The sequence below is a fragment of the Phyllobates terribilis genome, unplaced genomic scaffold, assembly GCF_046119375.1.
Source record: "Phyllobates terribilis strain yellow unplaced genomic scaffold, ASM4611937v1 Scaffold_2__4_contigs__length_985480577, whole genome shotgun sequence".
Lineage (NCBI taxonomy): Eukaryota > Metazoa > Chordata > Amphibia > Anura > Dendrobatidae > Phyllobates > Phyllobates terribilis.
The window spans coordinates 367,636,167-367,649,976 of record NW_027362762.1 but is presented as its reverse complement, the minus strand read 5'-3'; the positions used below and the strand labels follow the sequence as shown (position 1 = coordinate 367,649,976).

Sequence of the window (13,810 nt, the reverse complement as noted above, 5' to 3'; positions counted from 1 at the left end):
TTTTTATGAATCTGGCACATTTTACTTCAATAGATCCTGGGTCAAGAGTGGAATACAAAATACCATTCTTCATATATTGGGGTCTATTTGTTTTTCTAAAAGCACTAATCATTCTATAATACAATCCTTGTATTGTTTATTCTATTTGATAAAATTAATAGCTAAAACAGTTAATGAAATCTAAATATAAATATTTGCTATATCTTTTGTAGAAAGATAGAAACATTTCTAATAACATTTAGCGCTGGAGTCCTGGATTCAAATCCCACAACGGACAACATCTGCAAGGAGTTTGTATGTTCTCCCCGTGTTTTTGCGGGTTTCTTCCTGGTTCTCTAGTTTCCTCCCACACTCCAAAGGCATACTGATAGGGAATCTAGATTGTGAGTCCCAATGGGGAGAGTGTCCATGAAGTCTGTAAATTGTCTGAATTGTAAAGTGCTGTGGAATATGTTAGCGCTATATAATTAAAAAGATTATTATTATTATTATTAACCACGACTGATTTTTTTCAAAACAACATGCCTGTAGAGAGCCCAAATCGAACAGCAGCTATCCAACCATTACAGGATTTAAAAACTTGATCATAACTTATTGGTAGATAGAATAAAAAAAAATGTGTGAGTCAAATATAATGACAAAACTACCATTCATTTCCTATCTGAAAATTTATATAATAGCTAATTTTTCTCCAAAGAAAATAAAAAAAAGTATAATATCCAAGAATTCTTGAAAAAAGTCTTATAATTCATTTTTTAAATAATTCTAAATTTATGCTTTTAGATTTGAACTAAAAAAAGTAGAGTGCTAAAATATTGTTCATGCTTCGTTTTTGTATATTATACCAATTTGGTTTTATTTCTTAGTATGAACACAAAATAGCCATAGATGATAACTGTTATTTTTTACAATGTGATATCATATTGTCATCTAAGTTGAAATTTCAATTTGCATTTAATGTAGACGATAATTATATTCAAAATTCTGCTTTGTTCACTCTAAACAGCTCATGGCTATAGATTTGACAGTATGAAAAAAAAGAAAAGAAAAGGAATTAACAAATTTCACAACGCTCCAAGTACTCAAGGTGACTTTCTTTGCAAGCAATGCATTTAACACTTGATTTTATTTTTTAAATAGTTACTTCATATAGTTTAATACATTTAATTGTGAGTGTTTTAATCCTGTATGACCATCCCAACCACCAACATGAGTGTTAAGATGATTTGGAGAATTGCAGATAACTTCAGTCTGTAGATGGTCAATGACATAATCAAAACACAATTAAAAATTAAGACAAAGATATTACAATATCCTAGTCACTAAAGTGTTAATAATTATCTTGGAGCTAATACTTAAATGAGTTGGGCACTACTTTTTTATTGCTTACCTATCCATCAGATTGGCCATCAATATCTGATCGGTGGGGGTGCAACACCCGGTACTCCTGCCAATCACATGTTACCGACACAGCCCAGAAGTTCATGGATGCTACTGGAACATAGAAGCTTTGTCACTTCTACAGTGTCCATTGCTGGTTACTTCAGATCCACCTCTTATTCAAAAGTGAATTGGGGGTCGAACTGTAGTACCCCGCTGCAGCCACTATACTTTTGAGTTATAGTAGCAGCAATCGAAAACTTCTGTCGAGTGACAGAATGATCTGATTGGTAAAAGTACCTCCACCAATCAAATATTAATGGATTACATTTAGTAGTGGCTAATGGTTTTAATACTGAACAAGATCTTAACTGTTTTATTTAGCTTTTAGATAGCTCTCAGCATTTTATGTTTTAAAATAATATATTATTGCATATTGCATATATTTATGTAGAGGTAATTCCTGTGCTTTTTAAAGGGAATCTGTAAGCAGATTTTTCTAACTCGAACTATTAGCATCTATAGCATTGCTGTAAAAGATGTTGAATTCATACTTTTGTTGTAGAAAAGAGATTTCCTATTTGTTTGTAATCCCTTGCACAATTTTTATGATAAGCCAAAATGGCAGCAGGACTGGCATTGCACTTACAGCACTATTGCCTGTATATCGCATCTGACATAGAACACTTAATTGTTTTCTACGTGATGGTTTTATACTCTCTCATAGTCAACCCGCATATAAAAGATTTTCAAGTATCAAAGGCATTTAAATGCTGTAAAATACCATTCTAGGCTTTTATGTGTCACTAATAACAATCATTATATTTTATTATGCCAAATAGTAACGAAGCCATTAAAAATTATTTTTATGCAAGAATTCTTTGGGCATTAGTCTTCAACAAGTATCAGTAGAAAGAAGCAAAGCATTCATTCTTTGCTTTCTCATAAGTAATTTATCTGAAAGAGTCATTTATGTCACAAACAATGTTGCATTCATGAATATAGCATATAATTATATCTAAATGAGGAATTTCAAAAAAGGAAATATCAAAAGAAAAAAAAAAAATAACATCTACTAAAGTAGGAAACTCAATGGCTATTATTTCTCTACATATTTTTAACATGTGGTATGTGATCATAGTATTAATTGCTTAACACTATTGCAGTGTGTCTCATTCACAGGGAATTTGAAACAGTTGTTATTCTGCCTGAGTAAAAATCACTTTCTTGAAGACTCATTGCTACTGAGCACAACATTTCCCATCAATCAACAAGACTATAATTACAATAATGAATGCCTTATAGAGGATTTCTAAAAATACTTCAGCATCTGAAGTGCTCAAAGGGAAACTGAGCAAGCATTACAAAAATATTCCAGAATGTTATTAGTTAGGATTCCTAAACTGCTGCTAAAAGAATATAATCCACCAGTCATCACATTTATCAACATAGGGTTGTCTAGATTGCAAGCTTGTCTAGTCCATCTTCATGGTACATGCAGTTAGGGTAAGTAAAAGAAGTGTTGAAGAAATTTCTGTGATGTAAAATCTTTTTAATATATCTTAATAGGGATCTTCCTGCTGCATGGACATTGTACAGTCTCAAATTGAGATCTCGGCTCCCACATCCCTGCCTCCTTTGACTCTGCTCCAGCAGAACCACCCACCTCGGTAAGCTACTGCAAAGTCGGACTATAAGACGCACCACCATCTTTTTTTTTTTTTTTAAATTGTTTTTCCTATTTTCCTTCCCAAAATTTGTGGTGTAGCGGTAATACGGTAGTTGAGTAAGCTAAATAAAATAAAGGCATTATACTTCATATTTGGAATCAAATATTCTTTTAAGTCTATGGCTGAAATTAAATACTGCATACATTTTATTTCAAGACGCCAGGTTTCTCCTATAGCCACCACAAGATCATGAAAGAAGATGCAAGAGGATATAAGAAGGACTAGACGACAAACTGTGACAAACCTTGAGGTGAATATATTTTTTCATTCACCATTTTGCTTACTCAATACAACAAAATGAGGTCCACCTGCCCCCTCATTTCGATGAATTATTGCAAGGGAAATTAAATATTTGAGGCAAATTTAAATTGTCTCAAATCAATTTGCTTATCTTTTTTAACTACTTTACCTTAAATGGTCTTAAAAAAAATGAACAGGTTTTTATTATAGATGAAGTGATCTGATAAAATTCATATTTGCAAAAGCACACAGATTTCACTGGGAAATTCAATTTGCAGCAAAGTTATTCACTTCTAATTGAATGTTCCCTATTAGGCTCTGGGGACTCTACAGATCTCAGAGCAAAATAAATGGAAAATGGAAAAAATAAAAAAGCCCCTAATACTCACTTGCCCACTCAATTGTCCCAGCACCACTGTTGCCTCAAGTTTCTGTTCAGTCCTCAAAGCCTCTTTTTTCTGTGACGTCATGACGTTACGACGCATCTTGACCTCCAAGGTCTGGTCTCAGCCAGAAGTTCCATCCTAGAATGAGGATACAGGAGCACAGCTCCAGAAAGAGGGCCAGAGGACCAAGTGGAAGACAGCAGGCACTGGATGCAGAACAGATGAGCTGTCAGGTGAGTATTTTTTTAACCTTTTGCCCTCTACAGTTCAGCAAGATGCCAGCCACAGCTGACCTCTATTTTGCTGAATTTTCACAGAGCAAATTACAAAAATACATATTCTAGAGAATATGAATTTTTGTAAATTTAGAATAGAATTAAATTCCACTTTAATAAATTCATCCATTTCTAGTTTTTATGATTTTGAAGTTATTTCAAGCACATGCATTCTTTTCTTAAGTTACCCATTAATATAATACTGCTATTCTAGGCAAGAATAACAACTCTTTCTTACCAATTCTATTAGTGCTGCTCATTGGGCATGTCTGTATATTATAGTAAATATTAGAAACTGGCAACAACTTTACCAACAAATTATAATATATTTTTCAAGATTTGTATTCCACTAAAGCTGTTCATAAACATAAGATATTGAATGTGTGTCATAATGTGTGAGGTTTGACAGACAGTCATTCTGGATCCGGCTGTAGAAGGTCGCTGCACTTGGTCTTGCAGACACCTTCTTGATCCTTTCATGATATCTCCTTCTCTAAGACACAGTGGTGATTTCCACCTTCTGCTGTTGATTGATATATCCTTGCTGGATCTTTAAATACACTCAGCTTCTCCAGAGAATTGCCGGTGATAGAGTAAATTCCTCTGTTCAGATCTGGAATTCTAGCAGTTGGCTTGATTCTCCTTGGAGTTCCTTTGTGGATTGTAGTTGTGATCTCTCTGGTGTCTTCTCAAAGCTAAGTGTATTACCTTGTCTGTTTCCCTGGTTTGTCTTAAGTTGCAGTGGGACTGACTAGTGCTCACCCCTCCCCCTCCCTACCGAGGTCCTAGCTCTAGGGTCAACCAGGGCTAAGGTATCCTGCTCGGCGATAGGTTCAGGACCTATTTATTGATGATAGGGGAGTCAGGATGTTGTTATATCTGCTCTAGTTGCTGGGCTCCCCTCCTTTTCCCGTTATCATATGCTGGATTCTTCCCATATCTAGCATGACAATGTGCATGCTTCAATAGAGAGGGATTACAAATGAGCCCTTGGTTAGTCTCCTCGCAAAATAAAGAATTACACATTTTTAATTTCAACATGTTTGATCTTCTTTCCCACAAAAACTCACAGAATGACAAAGAATTCTCTAAAAAGACATTTTTAGATCACTTCATTTTAACCTAATGTGTATGGACAAATCTTGTATTTGTAGCAAAGATGAAATCAGGAGAACATGTAGAGAAGCTGTAAACCTGTACATAATAGATAATTAACTACTAATTAATTTAGTTTCACATTTCTAAAAAGAAATGCAGCAATTTAAAGGTGTTTTTCTTCTCAGTTCTTTACTAATAATTCTTCTAAATGTAAATTGATGTTATTTGCAACCTATTGAATCAATATTTAATTTCCTTGCCACTATATAGTGAGTTAGAGAACAATTTGAAAATAACATCGATTTCTTCAGGTTTAACTTTGCTGATTTTACATATTGTCCTATTTCCTCTGTAAAGATTGCGTCAACAAATATATTTTCTAGTGTTTCTCTTTGTTTCTTTGTATATTATCTAAATATTGAAGAAAGTTCCACCTCAGTCATGCTGTTTTATAACTAACAACTAATATATAATAATAATTTTTATTTATATAGCGCCAACATATTCCGCAGCACTTTACAATTAAGTGGGGGCATGTATAGACAATAAATTCAATACAAGGTGAAACAGTTTAAGCAGCTACATCAGGAGTGAGGTTCCTGCTCGCAAGCTTACAATCTACAAAGAAATGGGGGGACACAATAGGTGAAAAGTGCTTGTTATTTCATGTCTGGCAATTATAATAAATAGGGATTTTCATATAAAGTTGCATGATCCGGTCATCAGCCAGTATCTTTAAGTGCAATACTCAAGTATCGAGTGCAGTTATCGTGTGCATGGAGGGTGTGGAGACAGATGACTAGTAGGGTGCAGATTCCAAATAATATTTAGAAGGAGGGGACAGGGGAAAGTTAGTTTACTGACTAGTTGAGGTGGTAGGCTTGTTTAAAGAGATGTGTTTTTAACGCGTGCTGAAAGACATGGGGGCTTGGCATCAGATGGATCGTCTGGGGTTGTGCATTCCAGAGAACGGGCACAGCACGAGAGAAGTCTTGGAGACGGCGGTGCGAGGTTCGGATTATGGGGGATTTTAGTCTTAGGTCATTTGTAGAATGGAGGGCACGTGTAGGGCGATAGACAGAGATGAGAGAGGAGATATAAGGTGGCGCAGAACTGTGGAGAGCTTTGTGGGTGAGAGCGATGAGTTTATATATATATACTAATATTTCACTTTGAAAGAGGGTAGTTAAAGTACCAACTTTACGTCTACATGATAATCTTTTGTCCTCCTAAAGAAAATGGTTTTTTTAGACCTATTATATATTTGGTTAGGCAAGTTTGGCAGCAATCACACAAGTTTCATCACTGTAAGTCAAAGAACAGTTTATTAATAAGTTTACATTGAAAAGTAATTGCACCAACATGTTATATCTACTGCTATTTAAACTCATATTGCACATAAAGATCGTTGAAGTTGTATATTATTCTAAGTATGCTTTTCACTTTTTTAATAAACAAATTTTCACACTTCAGTGCTCCTCAGTGCCATTATAGTACCACTTTCAATTTCTTTATAGCTTGAATAATTGCTGCTTATGCTGCCCTCCAGCTAACACCTAAGAATTTGTTGAAGAATAGAGACTTTGAATATTGGATCTTTTCTAGATATGACATAAAAGTACTTGATATGACAATATACAATTTAAGAAGAGAAAATACCAGCAGCAAAAAGAAACACTTTCAAAGCAAACATCACTATCTTTTGACATTTGCTTTGAATGACAAAATTCTGAAACATTTTCTTCTTCTCTTTTCAGCAATTTTTGAGAAATATTTAATTCTAGATATTGCCACTATTGTGCCCAATTTAAGCCAGGTCTAGACGATCCATGGTATAGATAATGTCAGGAAAATCCTAATAGAACAGCTAAACTTTCTATTGGGTTAATCAGAATCACTATAAAAGATGGCAGCTGTGTACTGACTACTATAACACGAGTTTAAATGTGACTGTCTAATTCTGAAAATTACCAACTCCCAATATAAAGAGGGTGTTTACAATTAAGTAACCACATTATTTTAGTTTTGGTATTTCTCCCCTCTCTAGATTATTTTAGTTAACATTATTAGGTGGAAAACCTTCTGAAATGATTCTTCTTGGTGTAATTTTTTTACATGACAAAACCTGTTATTTTAACAAGGGCATGTAGACTATTTATATACACTGGTATGTTTCAGAATTAGACAGTCACATTTAAACTCGTGTTCTAGTAGTCAGTACACATCTGCCATCATTTATAGTGATTCTGATTAACCCAATAGAAAGTTTAGCTGTTCTATTAGGATTTTCCTGACATTATCTATACCATGGATTATCTAGAACTGGCTTAAATTTGGCACAATAGTGGCAATACCTAGAATTGAACATTTCTCAAAAATTGATGAAAAGAGAAGAAGAAAATTGGACTGTGAGGATGCTAAAAGGTCTACAGCAACATTAAAGGAGCTGCAGGAATCTCTGGCAAGTACATAATTGTGTACTGCATTAAACAATAATCTCTCATTTTTTTATGCCTGACCTGTGGTGTAGGGTGGCAAGACAGAGGAAAACATATAAGCCAAGCTATATTTTGACAAAACCTACATCAAGGTTGCCAAAAGCATTTGGAAAATGGTATTATAATCTGATGAGACCAAGATTGAACTTTTAGGACATCATTTTAATTTGTAAATTTTGCATCAACACCTTCAGGCCGCTGTTAAAAAGCTAAAAATGAAGAGGGGTTTCAACTTTCAACATGACAACATGACAATGACCCTAAAAAGAAGATCAAAGTTTTGGAATTCCTAGCCAGAGCCCAGACCTGAGTTCAATTGAAAATATGTGGGTTACCTTGAAGTTGTCTGAACACAGGAGATGCCCCAGCTATCTGACAGATAAGGAGCACTACTGCAAGGAAGAGTGGGCAAAAATTGCCAATTGTTGATACCCAAAAGACTGAATGCTGTCATCAATTCAAAAGGTGTTTTAAAGTGTACTTCAACAAAGTATTAGTTTAAGTGTATATTTATACAACCATTTTATTTTAGTTCTTTTTTACATCAGAAAATACTCCAGTTCATTTTTAAATTGAATTATGCAGATTTTGAATGACATGTGGAAGTTCTGTAGTAATTCTTTTTGATATGATTTTGTTTAAATGATGAAAAACCTGTCATTTTAACAGGTGTGTGTAGACTTTTTCTATCCATTGTATATGTATGGATATAATGTAAGGTTAATATAAACAAATGTATCATGGATATAAAAAGTCTACACACCCTGATGAATGCCAGACTTTTGTCATGTAAAAAATAACTCCAAAAAGAATAATTTATTTAACTTTTTCACCTTTATTGTCACCCAGAATCTTTGCAATTCAACTCCTCCTTGATAGTATTGCATGATGGATAAGTATTTGTCTGTATATCTCAATGTTAAGGACACCAAGAAATTGGCAACACTTACAACCTCAAAAGCAATAGTCTAAGAAACTTAATGCAGTAGACAAAAACCATCATGCTTTGTTCCCTTCAAAATCGGAACATGACCAGCATTGCTATTAGCTTATTACTGGTGGCTATTAGTTTTACTCTGCTACACTTATCGACTTTTGGGATAAGTTTGGCAATAACTGGTCTTCATGGAAAATTGCGAGCAATGCTGATAAATACAGGAAGATACTTATCCATCGTGCAATATCATCAGTGAGGTGTCTGGCTTCAAATTTATTCTGCAACCGGACATCCACCTCAAGCATACAGTCAATCTCATTAGGAACCATCTTAAGTGTAAAGAAGAACAAGGAGTCCAGGAAGTGATGATATGGCTCCCACAGAGCCGTGATTTCAACATCATAAGAAGGATTTGCACAAGGCTACATCCACAGAATATCTGTGGTTAGTTCCCCATGATGTTTGGTACAGATCCTCTTCAAAGACTGCATGTAAGTGTACCTAGAATGAAGTCACACCAAATATTGATCTCATTTAGATTTCTCTTTTGTTTATCCACTTTGCAATTTCTAAATTGCTAAAAAAAATATTTTCTCTAATATTTTTTAAACGGATTCAATGCTGGGGTTGTCAGGAACTTAAATAGTGGCTAAATATGTTTTAGATTATTATTTTAGATATAGTTCTCCCTGTTTGCAGCTTTTTCCCTAGGCATTAGTGGAAAGGGATTAGAGAAAGAATTGATATTAATATTTAAATAACCTTACAAATATATTTAATTTCTTATCTTCTATCAGTTTTCAGTTAAAGTATATGTAAAACCTTTCCAGTATTGAAAAGTTCCTACACTTCCTGAGAGTTGTACTGTAGTATCATGCTATGTACACATATTAAAGAAGTTGTCCATTACTTTATATTACCCCCACAATGTATCCCCCCGAGGCCTGTAAGGATTTTTGAAAATACCTTACGTTGCTTTTTCTGCCTGTGAACGGCTCTATCCAGGCATCACGTGCCCCCCCCACTGACGTCACGACAAGTGAGGCGTGACTCAGCGCTGGGGTCCCCACAGTGGCTGCTGGGTTGTGGGAGGGGTTACCTCCCGCGTCACACCCAATATCCACCTTGCGCTTTCCCAATGAATGGGGAGAGGCAGAGTGCGCAGTGGATGCGGGATGTGATGCGGGGTGGTAACCCCACCCACAGTCTGGCATCCACTGTGAAACCAGGAAGACAGAGACCCCCGGCTGCTACCAGCAGTTGTCGTGACATCAGCGGATGTCAGAGCCGGCTTCAGCCGGGGATCACGTGATGCCTGTGAGCGGCCAGTGATAGCGCCACTCACAGGCAGTATATGCAACGTAAACTAATTACAAAAATCCTTAGGGGCCCCGGGGGGATACATTGGGGGGGCAATCTAAAGTACTGGACAGCCCCTTTAAAAGGAATGCTGGAAGATTTAAACTCTGAAGACTATTAATCATATCTTTTGATTTTCATTTTGAGAAATAATATTAACTAGAAAAATAACTAACTTATTTTTGGTCAAGTTATAAAAGAATGAAACAAATTTTGATATTGAGACCTTAAGAGGAATATATTTTGTAGAAACAATATGATTCCGAAATGGTATCTCGTTTTTAATAAATGTTACATGACATTCAAGAAATAATGAGCGATTGTTAAATTTGCAAAGTTGTCATGCCTGTTACAGAAATCAGTTGAGTAAAATCAATTTATTTAGAAATGCTATGTTATATGACAAGTCGATGAGATACCAGAACCACTTGCTTTGAATACTGCCACTGAATGTCAAGAGGAGGCGAATTCGGGTCACTGCAACCTTGGTAGAATCAGATCCTCTCTGTGGTACAAATACCAAGGACAGAAAGATTTGTAACAGCACATACCAAGCACTTTGTGTGCTATTCACTCTAAAGAAGATTGCTATTTGTATTACTACAGTTGGTTTATAGTATTTTTTTTAACAGAAAATATTGTTTTCACAGTAATTTTACCTTATTCCTTTATAGAAATATGTATAATAAGGAGCTATTTAAGAACCTGAAGAAATTCTTGTATTACAAGTATGATTGATTTGACGACTCCACTTGTTCAATTGGACTAAGAAATTAGATGTTGTGAATCTATTCTGTTCTATTCTTGCAAATGTCATCACGATGTCATCATTATATAAGCTAAAGCTACCTATTGTAAGAAAATAATATCAAAATTAAACATTTAATTTGTGGCACTGCAGTGCATAGTGAATAAATAGAAGCTTAATAGGGCTTTTGCTACACCATCTGAGAGCTCCATAATTTAGGGGCAGAGACCCTGATTCCAGCAATGTACCACTTACTAAACTGCTTGCTGTCATTTTAATAAAATCACAATTTTATCTGCCACAGATCTACCAGTGCTTATATAGTACAGAGCTCAAGAATATGTTGACCATATGGCAGCAGGCTTACTAGACTTCTAGTGATAACCTCCTGCTGATAAAACAATGATTTTATTGAAACTACAGCAAAGACACCAGTAGGTGACAAATCGCCAGAATCAGGGTCTTTATCACTACATTATGTTCTTCTCAGATTACGTAGCAAAAACTTGGTGACAGATTCCCTTTAAAAATGGAGCTAATTTTTTCTACACAATACTAACTAAAAGGGGATTCATCACAATGTTTACACCATAAAATTAGTGTTAAATGCTTTGAAAAGTCCCAATTTTTTTCCAACTTAGAGTTGCACAAAAATGTATGACTTTTGTTATTTTCACGCCAGTTTAAAACAGTTTTGCCAAATGAGTAGAGCTGTGGATGAGCCAGAGTGGGAAGGGACCATGGCTACACATGCCCAATAAATTTTGCAAAATTTTGAGTGTTGATTATGCCACAAATGCTATTCCAGTCCCAGATGCATGGAAGCACAAATTACAAAGAAGATGCATCAAATTCATTCAGTGGTGTAAGGCTCTTAACAAATTTGGCGCATTGTCATACAGAAAGTCCTTAATTTAGACTGGTGTGCTCAATGCCAGTTTTAATAAATCATCCCAAATAAATCCATTATATATCCGAGGAGCCAGAATATTAACATAGACGTCCATCTAGGTATATGTAAAAGGAATTGTATGATACCAAAATAAAACTGTAAATATGTCTCAATGTATAAAAAATAGCTTATATTTCCATACAAATTGCTCAATTACTGGCAACCCTGCCAGTTTTAAAGTAGCCAGTATGGTTAAGAAATTGCTACATTATAGAGTGACATATGTTTGAACATATGTAATGCAGTTATTTCTGACATAATGAAGGTGAACATGTATAGCAACTTGGATCTAACAGGTAGACTTTCCTCCAGCTTTAGTGTCCTCGGTTTAAAAACATGATGCATTAAGATACATCATATGCTATAAATAATATTATTAATTCACAGGACAATTTAATTATTGAATGTTGGAATCAGATTACAGCTTCTCCAGGTACAAGCAACAATTGACAGTTTGCAGTCATAGATTGGTCTAAAGGTAGAGAGTCGGGACCTGGCTTGAAATATAACCAAGAACAACATCTGCATGGAGTCTGAATGTTTACCCCCTTGTTTTTTTTCTCTACATACTTCAGTTTTCTCCCACACTCTAAAGACATACTTAAAGGGAATTTAGATTACTCCAATTGAGAAAAACTCTGGACACCAACATATTCCATCCATTAATGAAGTCTTTATCATGCAGAAAATGTGCAATGTTTCAGCTAACAAACCAGCCTTTGACAAGCATAATATTAAGGTATACAATAACTATATAAATAGTGAAAGGGAGGGATCCAAGACAATTCAGTCTCCAAACAGCTAACGAATGTCTAATTAAATTCAAAATCTACCTGTATATAAAACAATCCCTTAAAAATCCATAGATAAATTGGCATATATACATATGAATTTAGAATTTAATTAAACATCAGTTCGCTGATTACAGACTAGATAAATCTTGGTTCCCTCCCTTGCACTAATTCTATCTGTATTTTAAACCTTAATGTTAGATTTGACAAAGGCTGGTCTATCTGACAAAGCATGGCATATTTTCTTTATGATGTTTTATAAATAAAGAATTCATTGATGGATGGAATTTACTAAAATCTGGAGATTGGATTATTATGACTAGTGTGGACTAACTGGAGGACGTTCTGTTTAATTAACGAGAAGATCACAAGTGCTATTAATATATATTGTTATTGAAGTTAGATTGCCGGTGCCAGTGGGGACAGTGAGTGATGGCAATATATATATATGGAATATGTTGATGTAATGTACTATATCCTAATTAAATAAATACATAATAAATATATAAATACACTGATTATCCTGGTTGATTGGAAAATAATATAGAAATAGAGGAAAGCTTTCCGAGGAACAATGGAATCTGGAACACTGTATCATTTGGCTGTGCAACTAGCAGAGTAGGGCTTCCTTGCTTGATTTGTCAGACAGTATTACTTTTTATTGCAGCCCATATAATATCAGCTTTTAGCACCCAAATAATATGAAGGGTTAGGGAATTTAATTTATGATGCAGTTTATTTATGCATTATATGATAGTATCATGCCACCATATACCAATAAAAAAGCTGGGTAGAATAAGATTATTACTGGTGCTATTGTCCTCGGTAGCACTGTATATCATATATATAAAGTAGACTAAACAAACTATCCACATGCAGATTAAATAAGCAAAGCAAATTCATGTTCCCTGTTTTAATGTAGGCTGTCTTTGCATCCACAATTAGAAGTGAGCACTTATATAAAGGTATCACATATCAAACAATGGCTAAAAGACAAATTTCAGACAGCTAACGTAGTTAATTAGCTTTCCAGATATGTTTTAAATGGAGATTCATCATATTTATCACTGAAAGATCTGCATTAGACTTTTGCAAAAAACTGGCTAGTCAGTGATGTATGACCACTTACTTCCAGCTCCTTAGGTACTAGTAAATCTTTGAAAGATCAATATAAAGATTCTCCAGGCTAAATAACTTAATTTAGAAGCTTTAAGTCCTCAAGACAGGGTTTATTATATATGATTATGAGCAACAAGCAGTTCACAGAACAAAGGATTAAAATTTAATTACTGAAGAAATAACTATATTTACATATTCATAGAGGTGGTTAGTGCCTGACTGCCTGGTTATACTTGAAAATATATATTTTTTTCTTATGGGGGTATTATTAATAATTCTGCAATGTGTGATGTAATT

General features: G+C 34.7%; 1 protein-coding gene and 1 long non-coding RNA gene across 12 annotated transcripts in view; one reads left to right on the top strand and one right to left on the bottom strand.

The window, feature by feature from the left end:
- Window positions 1-13,810, bottom strand: part of DMD (dystrophin) — a 3,940,859-nt gene that overhangs the window by 3,103,632 nt on the left and 823,417 nt on the right. The window lies entirely within an intron of this gene.
- Window positions 2,757-8,192, top strand: LOC141252192 (uncharacterized). The gene is made up of 4 exons (XR_012313645.1): window positions 2,757-2,871; window positions 2,950-3,050; window positions 3,267-3,360; window positions 7,802-8,192. It is a non-coding gene; the product is annotated as an uncharacterized lncRNA (long non-coding RNA).